At 33.9% G+C, this 18,423-nt stretch overlaps 1 protein-coding gene across 2 annotated transcripts in view; it reads right to left on the bottom strand.

Annotated features, from left to right (window-relative positions):
• nlgn3a (neuroligin 3a) overlaps positions 1-6,830 on the bottom strand; it is a 300,140-nt gene extending 293,310 nt beyond the window's left edge. For both annotated transcript variants that reach the window (XM_087280595.1, XM_087280596.1), the window contains exon 1: positions 6,544-6,830. The gene's annotated coding sequence lies outside the window, so the exon portion shown is untranslated. The remainder of the gene's footprint in view (positions 1-6,543) is intronic.
• Between the last annotated feature and the right edge of the window lie 11,593 nt (positions 6,831-18,423).

The raw sequence follows: 18,423 nt of genomic DNA, 5'->3' as shown, positions 1-18,423 counted from the left end.
AAAAGCCCGCAATGCTTGCCCCGCCTTTGTGCTCTTCTTATTGGCTGACTGCTCTACAACTGAACGGGAATGATTGGTTAATATCAGCTGTCAATCACTCAGTCAATGATTTCTGCCTTCAGATGACAGGAGCTACAACCACGAAAATGTGAAGCCCTGAAGATGAGAGAATGAAAATGATTTAGGATGTACAGCAGTATGTTTAACGCAGTGGATGTTCTTCCATCCACAACCCAATACTGAGAATACTTAGCCACAAAAGAGAGAAAGTGACAGTAAAAGGAAAGGCTGTTTGGAGCAGGCTCATTCTTTATCCTTGCACTACAGATGGTCTGTTTAACTCTTTTCTCACTACTGAAGCGTTCAGTTTTTCCACTTACAAATTTCACCATGTAAATAGCAAATGTGTCATGGCACGACACAACTGACTCCTAAAGGGAATGGGAGATGAGACTTTGATTGATTTATTCTCAAAGCACACCCATAAGCTTAACCCTGTTAGACCATACGTCGTGTTGCAGAGTGTATTTTTCCATCCTTAAAATAGCAAAAGTGTATTTAGACATGCCCTTAATGCTTTTGTGCCCTGTGCATCAGACTTTGCGCCTAGATCATTAAATTAAAACCCTAAACCTTTATATTGGCAGTTAAGCATATGCAATCCTTTGTAAACATCTCTAAAAGTTACAGAACACTTGATCTATCTAAAATTGAGCAATCAGAAAGACAAACTCAATGAAGGGGGAGCACAATATGATGTGTCATGCATGATATAGTCATCAGAGGTTATATAGCTTACAGTGCACAATGCATGGTTATAATTAGGGGCCAGATGGAATCTGCGGATGTTTTTTGCTATTTCTGCAGAGAATTTTGGTAAAAATCTGCGGATTTCTGTGGAATTATTTTGGGAGTATCATAACTAAAACCTTAATATGTGAAATAAAAAATATTATCTTTTGAACTTTTATTTATTGTTTAAATTGCAAATCCAATTAAATTCACATTATTTGGTAAACAAAGCAAGTCTTTCATATAATATCTCTACTAAAAGACAGAAAATATGACTTTACAAACTGCATTGTACATAAATCAGATGAACATTTTTATTTTAGTCAGTAATATTACTGTAATTAATTTAAAAACTGAATAAATATAGATTTACACACATTTACTTAAGTAAATAAATAAAATTAATGATGGGCTAAAAATCTGTGGAATTCTGCAGAAATCTGCAGAATTCTGCATGCACAGATTCCATGTGGGCCAAGTTATAATTAATTTTAAAATTCACACACACAAGATGACCAATGAAAATTCACTGAAAACCAGTGAACCATGTTTTTCTCCATCCATGTTTTTAACGTAGAATATAATTGTGATTGTTTTGGAATTCATAGAGTCACAAAAGTCATATTTTACTGTCTCCAAATGGTTTTATGACCCTGCGGATTCCACAATGTTCACATATATTCACTTATGAAGTGTGCATGAAAATATGATCTTCCAAAAATCAGAATTTGCACCGTTAATGCCCACCCTACACTGTAAAAAAAAAAGCTGTTAAAAAGTGGTCAGATTCTACAGTAAAATACCGTTTTTTCACTAAAATAGTGATATTCTGTTAAAACCGCATTATGGGTAATATGCTTGTTTTCGAGAAGGTAACCAACAGCAGTAAACTATGAATTAACAAGGCTCAGAGTCGACATTTGAAGTCTGTGTTTGAAATAGCACTTTGTGCTCTTATTCATTATTATGTACACTAGTTCACTAATTTAGTTCACTTAAGAGGGTTAAGCTGCCGTCGCACTGTACTTTCGCATGCGAATGTGTCAGACTGGAAACGCAAGCTCGTGCGATAGGACTAAAAAGTGGCCATAAACAAATATTTTCTCCATTCAAATGAGCGCCTTGGACCCAGAAACTTTACATACGTCACGCGGATTCTCCATGATGGTGACTTGTTAACCTTTAACTCAAATAGAACTTTAGTAGATGTTATACAAAAATAAACATTTTAGTAATAAGTGTAACTTGTGATGATTTTTGTAGAGTTGGTTAATCATCTGCTAATATTTTTACTGATTTAATCATTTGTTGTACTTCAGGTTATTACAATACAAAGCTGTGACTGAAGTTGTAGTATTTTGTATGTCCTGTTTTTGTTTTTGTTATTTCCCTTCAGTATTTCTTTATTTGTTCATCACTAATGCTCAATTATCATTTAGTTAGTCATTTAATTAATTAATTTACTTCAGCTCTGCTCCTTTTCTTAACCACTTAGTAGTATGGACACATGGAAGTGTCCAATTAAAAATGAGGATGTTGCTGTGGGGTTTAAAAGGATAAAGGTGACGTAAAAACTGTGTAAAACTGCATTTGCACCATTTTGTGGACACATGAAAAAGAGGTGTGTTGAGGTTCATTGATGATGTGTTGCTAATTTGACAATAAATAAATAAGTATATAAAAAATAAATAGCACCATTGATAAAAAAAAAAAAAAATTTTTAAAAAGATGAAAAAAAGCTGCTCTAAAGTCAATGGCGCAAAATATTTTTATTATTTAAAGTGTATTATTGGGGGGAGGGTGTCGGGGTCTTTTGAAGCCGGCTCTGTTGTGTACAGTTTATTCATGACAATTTGTATTTATTTTTATAAATTTATTTAATTTATTTTATTATAAGCATATAGACGTATGCATAACCAAATGAGGCATAGGAGTAGGAAGTGTGTTTGTATGTAACTTTATGAACACACTCCGTTATTACTGTACATTTATTTGTTTGCTGGAAATTAAAACTGAATTAAGTAACAGCTATGAAACAAATCTTTGCAATTAACAAATTAAGGCTATGTAATGGATGTCTTCATGTCTCCACCATCATTTCCTTCATCCACGGTCGAAAGAACAGAGGCAGAATTGCTCAGAACATTAAGTATCAATATTTTATAACATATCAGTAAATTATGATCAATAAAATATTTTTCATATTATTACATTTTGCATTTCTTTTTTAAAGTAAATACATGGCATCAAATGCATTGTGATAATTAATGGGAAGTTTTATTTGGAATAGTGAGCTTTATTTTTATAATGTGATGTTTTTTATGACATTTTTATGACACACACATATATGAATTGTATTCTTTTTTTTCAGTTTTGCATTTCAATTTAAATATATATATTGCATTTTTCCATTCCTTTTTTGCTCTCTGAGCTGGCTCTTTACATTTTAGAATGTATGTCCATGCACAATGTCCAGTCAGAGAGAATAGCTATATAGCTCAATAATGTTTAACCTGTATTTAATTTATACAGTGATGTTTATTTACAGCAGTGTTATATTTGATTATATTATTCCATTTTTGTACCTAAAAACTATTGTTAGATACATGAAAACCTGAAAACCACTGTTTATTTAAGTAATATCTTTGCTACATTGTATTCGTTTGTGCTTTTGCTTATAGTTTTTCAGGTTTCTATGTTTTTGACAGTTTACCTTTTTTTTTTTATATCATATCATACATCGAACTGTACATATCATACACCAAACTGTAAAAAGGGACCATAACTGTGATACGAACTGTAACATAAGCAATCTATACCACTGCAGAAAACAAGAAAATCTTTATAACATAATGCTGTCATTAGTATTTTACTGTTATATCAAACCAGGTAACCCATTCACGAAGTCTACTTTTTTGACCTTCATCTCAACTGGACTATTGCCATCGGTCAGTGGAAATTACTCAGTAGACACCTGCTTCTGTGTTTCATGTTTGTCAGAAGACTAGGTAAAATAACAAATGAATTAATTAATTAATAACTAATAATAAATGCAGAAACTGGTTAAGAACTGAATGTGAACAAAAACAGATATCATGAAAAACTATGACAGCGTTGTGCTATAGAGATATTGTTTTCTGATTTTATAGTTCTGTTTTCATGCATGGCAATATTCCCATAATTAATTATATTTTAAATTGTGGTAACAATAAACAAAAACAAACCAAATTGCTAGCAACTTTGCTCAATTTCAAGACATATTTACCATAATAGGTCCTTGTTCATCAAACACTGGAAAAGGTAGCTGATTTTACAAATGCATTTTCATTCATCTTTAAATGCATTCTGCATTCTGGTAGTTAAACAACTATGACACTAATCCCAATCCAAACCATTAACAACACCTATTACACAAAGGAATGACAATATTGATGTTTAAAACCTACCAGTAGCCCTATCTTAAAATAAAATGAGTTAATTAGTTGTTTTTCCATTATCAAGGTTTATGTTAATCCAGACACATGTCTTACTTAACAAATCCTGACAAACAGCAGTAAAGCAGCATTTATCTTTCTGTAAATATTTTGAAAACAGTATAACTTCATTAAGAAGCCAAACCAAACTACTGATCTATCGAATAATATTAATGACTTTTTTTTAAATAGATGTTGTTATATTGTAATTTGTCTTAACCTTAAAGCCATTAAACAGGACTTGATATTATGCTTCATTCATTCATTCATTCATTCATTTTTCTTTGGCTTAGTCTTTGACTTATCAGAGGTCACCACAGCGGAATGAACCACCAACTATTCCAGCATATGTTTTACGCAGCGGATGCCCTTCCAGCTGCAACCCAGTTCTGGGAAACACCCATACACTAGTATTCACACACACACACACACACACACACACACACATACATACATACATACATGATGCCCAATTTTGTTTACCCAATTCATCTATAACACATCTTCGGACTGTGGGGGAAAGCGGAGCAGCCAGAGGAAACCCACACAAACACAGGGAGAACATGCACATTCCACACAAAAACGCCAACTGGCCCAGTTGGGACTCAAACCAGCAACCTTCTTGTTGTGAGGCGAGAATGCAAACCACTGAGCCACTTACCCATTTGCCAGCAGGCTTAAAAAAATCTAAAGCATTTTTTTTTATAAAACATGTTTAGTTTTGTTTTAAATGATTTATTTATTCATTACAATATATTAATTGGAACGTTTTTATTAATTCAACTATTAAACTTGTTTCTTTAACTTAAAAGTTGAAATTGAAAAGACATAAGAACAATACAAAACCTGGATGTGTTATTCAGAATGGATTTAAATCAACTGTTACTTCAAACATACAGTGTACGTGGTCAAGATGCAAATAAAGAACAAAAATTCAAAAGCAAGACCGTGCATAATCCTTCAAGACACTAAATGCCAGAGCACATAAACTGGTTCTCTGCGTAAAAACACAAAGTAGCCTGAATGGCGGAGCAACAGAATTAGGCTTTCATTGGTGATGCCATCCACTTCCATGCTGCATTTGGCCAATCACAGTCACTTACTATAGGTTGTCGTGTATTCTCTCACAGTCACAAAGCCACAAACCTAACCCTAATTCAACTCTCACCCTTTTTGAAGTGAGAGCTGAAATATGCTTTTCACTGATAGTGAATGGTAACAGCAATCCATTTTAATACTATGCCTTTAGAGGCATTGCTTATTCACCAAATCACCATGACAACTCAGAGGCACATCTCTCTCTCCCTCTCTCTCCCTGCTTTGCAATTCACTCTATCATCTTGCAAATCGTTAACACTACAATTTGAGCTTGAAATTTGTAAACGTTTAAGAAAACTAGTATAATCAACTAAATATACACTTCCACTTATACAAATAGCACAATCACAGAGTATAAAATAAATAAATATCAGAGCACAAAAGGTGTAAAAAAGTTAATTAACTACCCAAACATATGTTGTATGTGTGTATGCATATTCGTAAGCTACTTATATTAATAAATTAAAACAGGAATTTTCAACATTATAATTAATCATAGTTTGATACAATCATAGTATGATATTAAAATAATGGACAATTCATTTACAACAATCTTAAAGTGTGAAGACATCTTTAGCCCAGTAAAAACGCAATAATCTGGTCATAACGGAGCCCAATAGCAATGAACGCAACATGGAAGATGCTCGGACTGATACACCATCTGTTAGCGAAGCTATGCAATAAAACTAAAATAAACCAAACCGTGCAGACTTCCTGCGTCTTTCGGGGTTGCAGACGGAATCCTGACGTCGGTAGTTGACCAATCAAAGATTTTTTTTATGCGAGCGGTGGGACGCAATAAAATAACAGTACAAGACTGCATTTACACGGTTTTATTATGGGCGTTCTAGCTTTGTCGCGTCGCTCGTTTGCAGTGCAGATGGGGTGTAACAAGTGCATGAGAGCATCATCTCCTGTTACTTTAACTGGTATGGCAGACTGTAGCCATAGTTCACTTCAACCTGCCTGCTTCGCTATTTCTGATATACAGCACATCTCCACAGCACAAACAAGGAACACTGAAGTTCACTAAACTGGTTAGTGAAAGGTCATCCTGACATAAGTCATATTGTGATAATAGATGTAATTAGGGGTTGTTCGTATGGTGAATAATAACGTATCTTAACAAACAACCATTATCCTCTAAAAATATACAAATACAAAAAAAAAAAAAACTCACCTGCTCTCTAGAAATAGAAAATTCCCCATTCCTGGTATCCTGGTTCCCTCAAGAAAAAAAAAGAAAAAAAGAAAAAGAAAAAAAGCCTAAATTCGTGTGCGTTAATGTAATCCTTAGCAGTTGTTTTAATATTTCCTCCAGCGATTCTTCGCGCAATTACGATGACATTTTCCAGCGAACACGTCTCTCATCCTTTACACTCCAGTCACATTATCGTGTTTTTTCCTGCGTGTAAGATCCTGGTGCTCTGGTCCTGTGTGTTCGTGAGCTCCCCACACGAGCTTCACGAGTGCGCGCTGCGCGGACACGCTTGAGTGTTCGGGAACGCCGAGCACAGGCGCGGGTTACTAGGAAACCAAAAGCGCACACACATGCTGCATGCAGGAAGGGATGTGCGTAACACTGCATTCCAGGACATCTATAGAGAGCTTTGCTGTTGAATTATCTGAAATGCATTTTCATAAGATCAATGAGAAAATATAATCAAATAGTAAAACAGCAGTATCGCTGGGACTAGTTGATGTGTATTGGGTCAATAAGCTTTACCACAGAGATAGCCTAATTCAGATTCTGTACTGTTCAGAGATGTTCTACTATTATTATGGGAGATACGTGAGGCTCTCTAATACCCTTGGAGAAAGCTTGTGCCTTTCATAAGTTAACCAATCACATTGCAGCCTTGACATCCAGCGAATGGCCATTGGGTTTGTCAGTCATTTACTAAAAAATCCCAGCATGTGAAAACCAACCCAGGCTCATTATTGATACATACCCCTGTGCTCACACAAAAACGTGCAAATTAGCACCAAAAGTGGCACACCCAAATGCATATGTTATAGAAAAATATTAAATACAAACTTTTAAAAAAAGATGAAGTCTCAAGAGAAGCAAAAAAAAAATGGCAAAGATCTTGTTAAAATTTTGTAGGTTGTCAAATTTTTTCAATATTTTGCTTGAATCTAATTGTATTATTTTTGAATATGTTTAGTGACTAAAATGTGATTTTACTGTACATATATATGTATATATATATATATATATATATATATATATATATATATATATATATATATATATATATATATATATATATATATATATATATATAATAAATCTGTTTTGTTTAAATGCACCAAAATACGCTGCCTATATTCACTGAGAAATGGATTAAAATATTCATTTTCAAATTGGGGTGTACTCAATTATGCTGAGCACTGTGAATATATATGTATACATATATAGTAATCAATGTCAATGAAGTATATTGTTCTTCTCTCAGTAAAGATTAAATATAAAGATCACTGATGAACAACCTTTCCCACTGTCTGCTTGGACCACTACTGATAAGTGTTTCTCTGTTGTGTTGGGAGAGGCAGAGTTTGCTTGCATCATGAGCATTGTGGTTCCCAACAGACTGGGAGTCATCACATTCCAGGCCTTACATTTAAATATATGTTTAAATGGTTCTATTTAGTACCTTTTTGGTGCTATATAGCACTTACATTGTTAAAATCTGTTAATTTTATGGAAAAATACCAGCAGCTGTGGTTGCTGAATTTTTCAGTAGAAAATGCAAAAGTTTTAATGGATATTAATTTTAAAGTTTCATAACATTAATATTGTGAGCATATTGGTATTAAGTACTGTTATAACTTAGTTCACAAAAAACAAAGTCATGCATTAACGTGTGACTGCAATTAGCGACAGATTTTCACTGCCTTAGTAACTACAGAGTTACCTTTTAAATAAATGATGCAGCATAACCTCATATATTCTAAGTTCATCTTGGACTTGAACACAAATACTACTATCTTGCACAATGGTGACACAAATAAAGTTTTACAGTATTTTGCCATTATTTTTCTTGATTTTACGGAAAAAAATACTAGCAGCTGTGCTTGCCAGTAATCTACTGTTTTTAACTTTTTACATTCGTAAATTCAATCACAGAATGTTAAAAATACATTCCATTCTGAGTGTGTATTTTTCATCAAACCAATTTAACCCCTTAAATTCCAGAGCAAAATCCTCACTAGTGTCTTCACTAGAGAGGGTTGAACACTAAGGCAGTAATGAAGTCAATGAGATAATTTAGTTTCTTATTAAAGGAAAATTAAGAATTATTGAAGTTTATTATTAAGTTTTTCCTCAATGTACACACAGAAACACAGTACCCCATATTAAAAGAAAAACACATAATTGTTGACATGTTGACCAACTGACAGAATTGAAGGAATTGAAGAGGATCTGGTAGAGGAATGGTAGAGGATTCTCAAATTTAGGTGTCAAAAGGGTACTAAATACTGGAGAAAACAACGTCTGAAAAATTAGGACTATATGATTTCAGTTTTTCTTTTTCTTTTTTTAAATCTGCTAAATTGTCAAAAATTCTTAGTGTCATACATCAAGGGAAGAAAAATATAGTTTTAGCAAATGGTTAAAATCATCCCACAACTGAAATAAAGTAAAATTCACTGGGCCTGTGACTTCACTAATATGTATTTTGTAAATTTTGGAAACTGAAAATAGATCAATCCAAACATATTATTTAAGGTTAAACGTGTCTATTAAAATAATAAAGCCTATTTGTGCCTGTTGCTCAGTTTACTCAAAAACACAATCAATTCTGCCTTGTGCGAATCATGAAACATTGATTGGTTGGATGCAGCCAAGTGATCAGAGTTAGAATGACTGGGGAACCAAAATGCAAATATTAATTTCATTTGGATCTGAATGGCTTCTATAGTTTCCTAGTTAAAACAGTAATTCAATAATTGAATGAGAAGCTTCCATAGGCCATGCATGCAAACACAACTGTTCAAGAAAAGGGAGATTGAGAATCCTAATAGTGCAATCTTTAATCACCAAAGTGGAGCATTTCCAGGGGGTGAAGTGGTTAGTGGGTAAGAAGGTGTGCCAAAAGGGATACCAAGGGATTTTACTTTTTCAAAAGCTGCACAAAGCTACAGAAAAGCAATTCATTACAGTACACACATCCCAGTGTTAAAGCATTTTACTTTGCAATGCATTTTCACAGAGGTTCTGTGTATCAAGTGCTCATAGCATAACACAATCCCTCTTCCTTCTTCTAAAAAGAGAAATTAGAGCAATAGATCCCTAGTGTTTTTCTTCCCCCCTTCAGAGTATGTTTAATGACAGCTGGGAATTTGCTTCGACCCAGCCCCTTTACAGAGAAAGCTAATTAGCAGGTTTCCTCCTGTCTATGGTGCCACCAGATGGATTCCCAGAACGCAACCTGCCAATGTCAGTGAGCAGGGCTTTGCGGGTGCACTGTAAAAAAAAAATATATATAATAATAATCATAATAATATGGGCAACACTTGATTTTGATGGTCCATTTAAGTATTAGTAAACTGTCTGCTTAATATCCATCAATACCAGTGATGTGCGAAGACTCATATTTACAAATATATGCACCCAATCAAGTTATCTTCCGTCCTGTCCTTTGAAGGAAGCCCATTAGTCCAATTTTGAGAATTTTTGAGCTAGGATAATATATCTGCAATTTATGCAGTCAGTCAGAGCAAAACATAAAATAACAGACTCCTATTGAACTCTACTACATGGAAGAAGAGCTGAACATGAATTACCGTGAGCTCACTGTCTTATCTCATGCCTTTTTAGTGTGGCTTTATGTCAGATCCTGACACTAAATACATTATATGCATATGTGAAATCCATTATCTATCATATGCAAAATGAGGACATATAATAAAAATTGTCTACAATCTGTAAAAACATTTTAATAAAGCATTACATTGGTAGCATACACCGAGGGCATATCATACACCCGGCTTAATAAGGCGCAAGATGTGTTTCTATGACGTGTTTTCAGACCAGCGCATCACTAATTTTACTGTTTTCCAGCACATTGTTTAAATAGCAAATCCATTTGCACTACTTTGTGGACTCATTGGTGTTTTGGTCTAGATAAGAGGCGTGTTAAGGCGCATTGTTGGCGCATTACTATTTTGAGGAACTAAAATAGACTGCAGAATAAACCAGCTGAGAGCACGTCTAAAGTGCGTTAGTTGTGCGCCTCGCTTACACATTGCTTAATACACACAGAATGTACAGCAATACATAAATACATTTACAAATGAAAAAGAATTAAAGGAATAATTTATTACAAAAAATATTATTTTCTACATAAATATAAAAACCAATGCCTTCATGCCTTCTTTATCTCTGGGTGCTTTTTCAGTTTATTCATGACAATTTGCTTTTGTATAATGTTATTAGTAGTAGTAGTAGTATTTATTATATGCATGTTTATGTTTGTTTTATTAAAAACAAGCTTAGATTTGCCCACCTGTTTGGTTTTGGAACATATGGGGCACAACGTGTATTTGCTGTTCATTTATTTGTTTGCTGGAAATTAGAACTGAGCCGGGACTTAAATCATTAACCGTCTTGCAGTGAGAAAACAATGCTTACCGCCAACGTGCATGTCATACTATTAAATTAATTATTTAATTATTATTTTGAAGTTTAGCAAAAACAAATTTCATCAAAGAAGTATATATCTGAGAAGAACCTTAGAAAAACACACATCACAACATTTCAAGGACAGAATAGTGGTCAGTGTATAGTGTTGGCGCAGTGGGTAGCACAATCACCTTACAGCAGAAAAGGTCACTGGTTATTTATATATACACCTTCTTGGGATCAAAGTTGTGTTTAGGTATTCATAAAAAGTTGTTAAAGTCTGACACAACTGTGATCCGCTTATAAGACTAGTAGAAAAAACACTGGTCAACAACAACTTCAGAAATTGAATACTGTAAAATATACTGAAAGTGGTGGCCAATGAAGAGATCCATTTTGAGTTGAATCTACTGGCTGTCAATGTGAGGCAATAGTTTTTTATGTAAGGATTTTTATGTCTGTGTTCTTGGTAGATGTTAGTAAGTTTCAGAGAGGAAGGAGAGGAAAACATGTACCAATTTCAGAAAGTATGATAGTTTGAGATTGTTGCTACTTTAAAAAAAAAAAAAAACTTATATTGTTACAATACTGTTTAAAAAAATATTGATACTGTTTTTGAAACATTACGTAACACTACTGTTATTAAAAAAGATACTTGCACTACTTTTTTGTGAAAAGACATTGTTACACTGCTGTTTTTGAAACAAACTTATATGGTTAAAATATTGTTTTAACATTGTATTTGACAATTTACACATTGTTCACTACTGATTTTTAACATAAAGACTATCACACAAGTTAGCACTATCACCTAACCTAGAAGGTTGATGGTTTGCGTCCTGGCTGGGCTAGTTGGCATTTCTGTGTAGAGTTTGCATGTTTTCCACGTGTTTGCGTGGGTTCCTCTGGGTGCTCCGGTTTCCCCCACATTTCATGCACTATGGGTAAATTGAATAAACTAAATTTTCCATAGTGTGTGTGTGTGTGTGTGTGTGTGTGTGTATGCTCGTGCATGTGTGCGTGCGTGAATGCGTGAATGAGTTTGTATGGGTTTTTCCTAGTACTGGGTTGCGGTGGGAAGGACATTTGCTGGGTAAAACAACTGCTGGAATAGTTGGTGGCTCATGTGACAACCTCTGAAATAGAGACTAAGCTGAAGGAGAATAAAAAAATGTTACATTACTTTGTGAAAAACATGGTATTGTGTTTAAAAAACAAACACTCTTACACTGTGACTACTAAAATATATTGGTAAAACAAAATTATAATGGTTAAATACTGTTAAAAATTCTAAAACATTGTTTTAAAACAACTTTCTGAAACACAAAGACGTTTGCATTATTTTAAAATAATGAAAAATAAAAAAAAGAACTGCTTTAAGTTCCAGGAAGTTTTAAAATAAATGTTGTGGTATATGACATTTAATATAAAGTTTTTTTTAAATATATTTCTGAAACACTAAGACATGTATTGACTTATTCCTAGACAGAGAAAATAAATTTGAATGTATTAACTCTTAGACAAGTTTCTGAAAATGATTTACCCTAATGGGACAAAGTCAGTTATAAATGTCTGCAACTAAAACAAAGATCAAAACAAAAATTATAGAAAATGATTTTAAAATGAAATACACTAGAAATAAATATTAGTGATATTTTTTAGATGTTATTTCATAGTTAGTGCATTACAGTGCATTAATGATAAAATATAAATAAAGCAAAATATGAATGTGAATACTGCATTAGTGAATATTAAACTATGATTAATAAATGATGTATGAGTATGATGAAAACTATGCAAAGTATGCCCAATATATATATATATATATAAATTAATTAATTAACTAATATTAATTACTGCAAATATTTGTCAGCCTGAAAACATTATCCAGTACCTTCATAGTCCTTCAGGATCTATTTGTTCAGTATTTTTTACAGTTAAAAAGCAAAATTGTGCTGATTGTGTTACTATTATGGTGTTTTTGATTCAAACCTTACAGGTTTCATGTCTTTCTTTAACATTTTTTTAAAAATATTTATATTCACATAATAGATACATTGTGATTTACTCAACACAATTTTTACCATAGTGTTGTAAGAATAAGCATCTTCAGGAGGCAATATCCTTTTTTGCACAGAATTTACTACTGTTTTGAAGGTTGGTAAAGGTTAGTTTCAGTGCCACTGTGCCAGTGATGCAAAGTCATTGCTGGACAACGGGATGTGCAAAGGGCTCTAATGTGACTTGGTTTGTATGCATAAAGTTAAATTCGTCCCCCTGTAGCTCAACTGGTAGGGCATGACATTAAAGCCAAGCTTTTGGGTTTGATTCCAGCGAAACACGTATATGTCTGTATCAAATAAACATGCCAATTTGAATAAAATCATCTGCAACACACACACATGCATATGCATAAAGGAATAATTGGAAATGGCCAAAAACACAGAAATAATATTTGACTTTGATCTATTTAAATAGAAAATAATGCACAACCAAAGTGTAATAACCACCTCTTTTTGCAAACAATTTAACAAACCAAAATCTATTATTCTGCTGTTTTTTGGTTTGCACACCTACATATATTGTTAGGAAGTAATTTTTCCAAAGTTGTTGTAGGCCGTTAAGAGGTTTGACATAACTGAAAATATTTTGGCAAAGTGATGTGTAATCGTATTGTGGTCAAGACCTTTTAGAGACAACAATAAATGTATGTTCATTAAAAATTAATTGCACATCTTTAATTTTTACCAGTAAGAATCAACTATTCATCAGCCCCCAATGAATAAATGAATGAATAAGTCAATTAATCAGTGTTCTATATAAGTTTAAGACCATAAAATATATCATACTTATTATTATACATTCTTATGCTTGTATGGTTGTCAAAAATGTAAATTGTCACTCTTAAATAAGTTGCAGTGATTGGTTGGGAGTTCTTACAAAATATAATGAATAGCCAAACTTATGGACCATGTTTTCCTTATAAGCACCATGTAATGAAAACAAGACTTTTTTTTTTTCAGCATAACTCTTAAGTGCCTGAAAAGGAAAAAAAAAAAGAAGAAAACACGTAAGATGTGATTAGCTGAGAACATGTAAACTGATACTCTTTAAAGAATTAATCATCTAGTAATGTAAACTTAAAATAATAAAACTAATTTCAGTGTCTGAAAATTGTGCAACACATTTTGATATTTAAAGTGAACTGTCTGGTAGGGCCAATAGGGCCATGCCCTTGTAGTAAGAGAGTCACCTATCAGACTGCAAGTCATGCATTTAAAAGTGGCTGTCAGGCTGCCTGGGATGCATCATTTTCCAATAATATCCAGCTGCAGAACAACACATGTTTCAGGACACACAATGCCAGCCACACGATCTAGACTTCCAAGTGGGAGAGACTTTCATCTATATAGGTTACAGATGCAGTTACTGAGAATGTATTTTGTTACTCCTATATTGAATGGACAGTTGCAACATAATTTGTGAACAATTGTACGGCTCATCCACCCTTGCAAACATTATGGGGATTTACATCATTTTGCACTCTGGGGGTTATTAAAGGATCATCGTCAATAGAGCTACTACCAAGACTATGCTGCTTTGTTACTGTGATTTGGAGGCAGCTTCTACATCAAGCTGGTGGCTGAGGCCCCATTTACACTATTACGTTTTAGTTTTAAAACAGTGTTTTAGAATAAAAACGGTCTGCATCCACAACGGCGTTTCACCCAGCGGTTCGAAACAACTCTCCGTCCACACTATACCGCAAAATTGGTGAAGTTTGTTCCTTGCCACTGTCGCCACTGGCTTGCATGGTTTGGGACTTGTGGAGCTGCGCATTGATAGATTTGCTCTTTAGTGTTTGGACACTCAAAAGTGAAAATTAACCCACACTAAACTAAACTTAAACTCTGAAAACTGGACTGACATTGTTTTAACTTACTATAATCTTCTATGTTAAGCTACTAAGCGCTATAGACTAAACATGAATTGAATATATCGCTGAAAACACATATCACGTGACCACATATACACTCTGGCATGCACTGCAGCGATAAGAGCTGTGCATGACACGTTGGACTATTTATCAAGGATCCACCGCTTTATCATATCTCACTATATTTGTTAAACGTAATATTTAATTAATCTTGTCTATATCTATTGAGATATTGCCCAACTTTAGTCTTTTGAATCTATTTCTTGTTCTCAGGTAACGTGTTTTGCCTTGTCTGAGTGCAAAAATAAGGTAATATATATATATTTTTTTCATAATATCATCTATTTAAATATATTACATTGATGTAACCATGTACACAGATTCTGCACATTTGACTGATTACTTGTCTTTATTTCCTAAAATTTATAAATTTATTGTACATTATAATTTTATAATGGCCGTTATTTATTATTAAAACTGATATTCAGCAAAAGAGAGGGTACGTTTCCTATTTTTCTTTTTGTGTTGTAAATATGCTTACAATGAAGATGACGGTGTAACACCTGGGTTGACTACAGGAAGGCATAAGATCGCATGATTATCAAAACACGAAGATTTTCTTGATAAACACATTGGCTGACCACAGGAAGGACGTATGGTGAAACCAGACATCAACTTAGAATACCAGACAAAGACTGAATGATACTAAGGGGTATAAAATAACGTTCATTCCACTGTTGCGACCCCAGATTAATAAATGGACTAAGCCGACAAGAAAATTAATGAATGAGTTATATAATATAATATAATATAATATAATATAATATAATATAATATAATATAATATAATATAATATAATATAATATAATATAATAAAACTTATGCAATCTGCACTCCAAAATAAAAGTACAAAGACTGCCACCTGGTGGTTCAAAGTGAAAATTTGTGGATATTAACTTTTTAGATGTTTTGACAGCTAATATGCAGGTAATTTGATGTTTCCCAAAAGTTGCAGACACCTTTACCGATATCAAAATGCTTTTTTGATGCAAAATTAATGTATACAGTTATTCCTTACGCAGATTTAAAAAAGAAAAAAACATAAAAAAAATCTCCTCTAAATGCAGAACTAAATACACGCATTGAAATACATGATGAATACTCTTGACACATAAAAGTGTAAAGCCTGCAGCTCACAACAAATGTGAGAAGTTATTGTGTATCATAATAAACAAACCGTTTACTGCTAATTTTATGTAATTTTGCTCATATGGATAATTTAATATTAATCAGATTATGTCATAATGCTGCTGTGCCGTCAGCCAATCGTTGCATTGCTGATCAGGATTTCGAGGATCGATAGATCTGTCCTTTACAACGCACGCAGATCTCAGATCAGTTCATCCAGACATTTTAACTTGATTTGCGAACTTGTTTGAAGAACCAAATTAGCCAGAGATCAGTTATCAAGTTTAAATATGTAGCTACATGATGCCTCAATTTTTTTGGTGTCTGTTAAGTTGCTATTATCACAATGAAAATAGGCAGTTTCTTATATCATGTTTTCATTTTATTGTTAAGAAAGTGAAACAAAGTAGCCAGAGTGATGGGATTGAGGTTATAAAGTACACTGTTCTCTTTGAATATTTACCCGATGTATTCTCTAGAGTTTGTTTTCCATATCAAACTTCAAACTATCAAACAAGTCTGAACTTATAAGGAGAGGATGCAAGACTTAACTTTATGTAGGCTATATAATATTTAGAAAAATATTGCCCCAATCAGATAGCAGCCTCTTCAGCGTTTTCAAACAGCTCCGTTTTCAATGCTTGAAAACTCCAGGGTAGTGTGGACGGATGGCGTAACAGTAGCAAAACTCACATTTTAACTAAAACGTATTAGTGTAAATGGGGCCTGAGATCATTGTGTGAATGTTTGTTCTCAACATTTTAATGGAGATTGGAGGATTTTATTAATATAGTTTTTTTGTGCTTGGACTTTGTTTCTTTTAGTTGTATATTTATTCATATGGTTATGTTTGTGCTAGTGTTGACTTTTTTGTTTTTTTCCCTATAAATTTTTTTAAAGGGGGGGTCCAGAATGGAATTTTAAGGCTTGGTTGTGAAGCGAAGCAATGTGTGCTCATGTTTCACTTGAAGGAAATCGCGTTATTTTTTCATATATCTCACTTTGATTATACTGAGCTACTCAGCTAACATGAAAACGACTGTCAAGTTTCCTAGTTCCTCTGAAAGGCCCGCCCTTAAGTGACTCTGATTGGTCATCGTCATAATGTGCTGCTATTCGTGGATCGGCTCCACGTCACGCCCGTAAAAGCATGCGCTTTTCTGCTGTGTAAACAATCAGTCAACCCCCTGCCTGCTCTCTAAAATAAAATCTGATAAGTGTCTGTAACGAGTAAAAACGGGGTGCGGCTCCTTTAAGAGTGTTTGCCATTGTGTGTGCATCTATGTGTGTGTGTGTGAATGCGTGTGTGTGTGTGTGAGTGAATGTGTGAACTTTCTGTAACAAGGACATGTGCACTGGAGTTTTTTTTTTCTTTTTCTTTGATGCTTGGATAAAGTTATTTTCTGTAATATGTTGTGACAGAAGAATAAAGTGGGATGTTACCTGTGTGAGCCTTGATTTATTTTTCTACTGCTATCACGAGTCGGGTGAGCTATCCTGTATTTTTATTAACTCTATGCGTTACACAACATCTTTCACATATATACAGAATATGCAGGTGTAAGTAATATGAATCATCCACATATCTTTTGCAACTTCATTATCTGAGATGTGAAACACATGGAAAAGCTGCCTGAAGACAATCAATGAAGTCGCGCACACACATAAGAGACACAAACGTGCTGGTGGAGTGTGTGTGTGTTTATAGCAGTTTGACTGATAAATATGAATTTGTAGCTAAATTGTTTGCCTGGAAAGCAGCATTTCCCATTATTTACATCGTTGCTACAGCATACCGTTAACGCTAGACACTGTACATGTCATGATCAACTTTAACAAATAAAAACACTTACAAGTTGTAGCTCACAGCCTCTGCTTTGAGAAGATTTTAGCCGAATCCAGCACTGAACTGGGAGAGATTCTGGAAGCTGTTTTGTCAAATATATATATATTCAATATTTAATATTGAACTGTTAGCACTTCTTTCTTTGAGCCGTGTCCTTTGGAAGCCCAAATACAGAAACAGACGAAGCTCTGGGGAAACAGCAGTGTTTGGACGCATTTTTAGCTTCATCTCTGCTATAACGTTACAGTGCCTCTGGCCATGGCCCTTAGCTGCGCAGATTGTGTGCGCAGTAAGCAAACCTTTGTGATCTCACAGGGGGCAGAAGTATTTTTGTATTCCCCGAAATTCGTTAATTGTAGGCTTTGCTAAGCTAAATTTGTAAAAACCAAGGTCTCCCTTTGCATTGAACTTAGAACTTTTTACATTCAGAGATGTTTTTTATGTTCACACAGCTACATT

Source organism: Danio rerio, chromosome 14 (genome assembly GCF_052040795.2).
Source record: "Danio rerio strain M-AB ecotype USA chromosome 14, GRCz13ab, whole genome shotgun sequence".
NCBI classification, from domain to species: domain Eukaryota; kingdom Metazoa; phylum Chordata; class Actinopteri; order Cypriniformes; family Danionidae; genus Danio; species Danio rerio.
The sequence above is the reverse complement of the archived record's forward strand: the minus strand, read 5'-3'. Positions and strand labels throughout refer to the sequence as shown.